The 3,131-nt window shown below is 39.5% G+C and overlaps 1 non-coding gene across 1 annotated transcript; it reads left to right on the forward strand.

Moving 5' to 3' along the window:
- Positions 1-285: 285 nt before the first annotated feature.
- Positions 286-387, forward strand: LOC115068947. Its single transcript, XR_003848286.1, has one exon. It is a non-coding gene; the product is annotated as a U6 spliceosomal RNA (small nuclear RNA).
- Positions 388-3,131: the final 2,744 nt, after the last annotated feature.

Genomic DNA, 3,131 nt, shown 5'->3' on the forward strand with positions numbered 1-3,131 from the left:
ATTATTTCATGCATAATGCAAAAACATATGATCTATCATAGTTAAGACAGTCTTAAAATGCCTAAGAGCCAAGTTAGATGTGGGTCTAAAATGTTTTTGTTTCTGACATTGCCTCCCAGGATGATTTTGTAGGTAAGAATCTTCCTCTGTCTGCTTTCACAAGCCTGATGTTTCAGAGTCAGAAGACTGAATTGAATATTGATGATAAATATGGGTATTGGCCTAAAAACAGAAAATATATTAATTGCTCCCCAAAGAACATTTATGTTAAAAACATTCTGAGGGCTTGCTTTAGCAACACATACTAAAATTGGAATGATACAGAGAAGATTAGCATGACTCTTGTGCAAGGATGACATGCAAATTCAAGAATGTTCTATATTTTTTCATGGCTACTTAACAAAACAACAGATACATACTTCGAAAAAAACATTCAGAGTTCAATATGGTAGAAGCAGGGGGGGGGAAGCTACAAACAAATAGGCTTTTGGCTCCCAACTGGTTCCAGAGTCTCCCTGTTTACTTTCACATAGCTCTGGGCACAGTTCAAGGCCTATGAATCCCTGAAAGGAACGTTGATACCTATTAGAGTGAGCCAGGCCAGATTCACATCTCTACAGTCTGACTGAGAGCTTCTCTTGAATTGTATGTGCCTGTTGCTGATAGATGTTTGTCTTCTTTGACCATGCATCCCACCCCTTTCCGAACCATGCCCTTGTGGAGAATTCAAGTCCATGTCTGTGGTCCATTGTGGTCTATTCAGCATTTCCTTTGGAACATGTGGCTGAGTCCCAGCAGTGGGTTGACCTTTGCTCTTTGGACTGCCTGAGCTTGTACTCTAGGAGAAACAGATGTATGTGACTTTAAGAAACTCCAGGGTACTGACCATGCCCTGGTTAGTGGCTTCTGAGAGGTGGAGAAGTATAGCTTCCTACATCAGTCGGAACTTTCTTACCCCACACTTCCCAAGTTTCTGAGTTTCAACTGTATGGATTGTAATAAAGAAGTCATCAGCTTCCACTAAGACTTTGACACAGGAAAAAGATGGTCAAGAGTCTAGTGCCACTTTGGCCTAATCCTAACACCCTTGAGCAATTTACTGTCCTCTACTGAAGTTGTACTAGCCTGTTTTCTGTTGACATAATAAAATTTCCTGAAATAGGGTAATGCATAAGGAAAAAAGGCTTCATAGCCAAATGAGGTTTTGTACTCTTATTACCACAGCAGAAGGCTCAGGAGTTCAAAGCCAGTTTCAACTACATAGTAAGTTTAAGACCAGCATGAGCTACATTTAGTCCTGTCTCAAAAATATTAATTATTTAATTAATTTTTAAAACAATGGTTTCTTTTTATTTTATTTATTATTTTTCTTTTATGTGTATGTGTGGATTGCCTGCATGTATGTAAGTGCACCTGTGCAGTGCAATGCCCAAGGAGAACAGAAGAGGGCGTCGGATCTCCTGGAACTGGAGTTACACACAGTTGTTAGCTGCCATGTGGGTGCTGGGATTCGAACCTGGGTCCTCTGCAAGAGCAACCAGTGCTCTTATGTGCTGAGCCGTCTCTCTAATCCAAACAACGGTTTCTTTAGCTCACACTTTCAGAGACCGAAATGGCCAAGATCAGGCAACTCCATCTGTATGGGTTTCAATGGGGGCTTTATAGTGGAGCTTTTCATCATGGTAAAACAAGAAAAGAAAGATCTCAGAGCCAGTAAAAAAAAAAAAAATTAAGTGGGGTCTGGAGAGATGGGTCAGTGGTTAAGAGTAATTGCTGCTCTTGCAAAGGCCCAGGTTCAGTTTCTCCCACCCACATGGTGGCTAATAATGGTCCATAACTCCATTTCCAAGGGATTTGACACCCTCTTCTGGCTTCCATGGGTATTGCATGCATGTGGTGCACTTACATACATGCAGGCAAAATACTCATATACAAAATAAAAATCGATCAATAAAAATTTTTAATCTAGGAGACATCCCTGGCATCTTCTCTTCCTTTATTTATTTTATTTTTATGTGTATCTTGTGGTGTCAGAAATCACACCAGGCCTTGTGCACTGAGCTACAATCCCATCCTTAAGGTCTGCTTTTATTTTTTTCATAACTAATTAGGGTCCCCAGAAAAAAACATTATTTCTGAGGTTAGATACCCAATAATCTAATTAGCTCCCATTGGGCCCCACCCCTTAACGATTCCACTACTTCTTAATACTATTATATTGAGGGCCAAGCATCCAACATATGAACCTTTGGGTGACAATCCACAACCAAATGAGAGCAATAGTATTTCTCAAAATATGCTTTCCAAATATCAGTTCAAAAATGAATGCCTTGAATCTGTCTGATGGAATCAGTCTCTAAGGGTAGAACCACACTAGTTGAGAACCATTGTCCAAATCCAGCTAACACATCTACTTAATAATGTTACAAGGATAAAATGGTATGGCAAATATAAAGTGGTCCACAGTATTGTTTATTAGTTGATATCACATTCTGAAATCTAAACAGATGTTAGCTTGAAACCAGATTTTGCCGTTTATAAAGCAGTTAGCCTTGAGAAAAAAGGTTCTTTCTCTGAACTCCAGTTTTCAAAATCTATAAAATGTGGATAACAATACCTAACTCAAGGGAGTCACATGATAAAATGAAATGTTCTATGTAAAATGTTCAATGCACATCCAACATATAATAAGTATCTTAATCATGAACGTACCTTTCTTTCTTTCCAAAAACTATCTCAAGCATAAGCTAACCTGCACTTACTCTCACTGCTACGGTGAATCTCATTCATGGTACTTTCTACAGAACTCTGTGCTTGACTCTAGCCTTCCCTTTTGGAAACAACTGTCCCTGCTCTCTCAGTTGCTGCAAATACCAGCTTGTAAACAGTTACTAGCCTGGTTATTTAGGACTAATAACTTGGGAACTTGGGATCTCTGCTTTCTGTGCCTAGTCAAAGATATGATTCTCTTCTGTCCTCCCTCTCCACACCTCTCACTTTACAATATTGAATTATGGGGTGGCATCCTCGTCCCCATAGCCACCCTTCAGAACAGCAAACACTTTTAGCATTTTAACAGTTGATTTCTCAGGGTCTAGCTTCACAATTCCTGGTACTATAGTAGAGGGTCA

The sequence above is a fragment of the Nannospalax galili genome, unplaced genomic scaffold (assembly GCF_000622305.1).
Source record: "Nannospalax galili isolate Female #2095 unplaced genomic scaffold, S.galili_v1.0 scaffold169, whole genome shotgun sequence".
Taxonomy (NCBI): Eukaryota; Metazoa; Chordata; class Mammalia; order Rodentia; family Spalacidae; genus Nannospalax; species Nannospalax galili.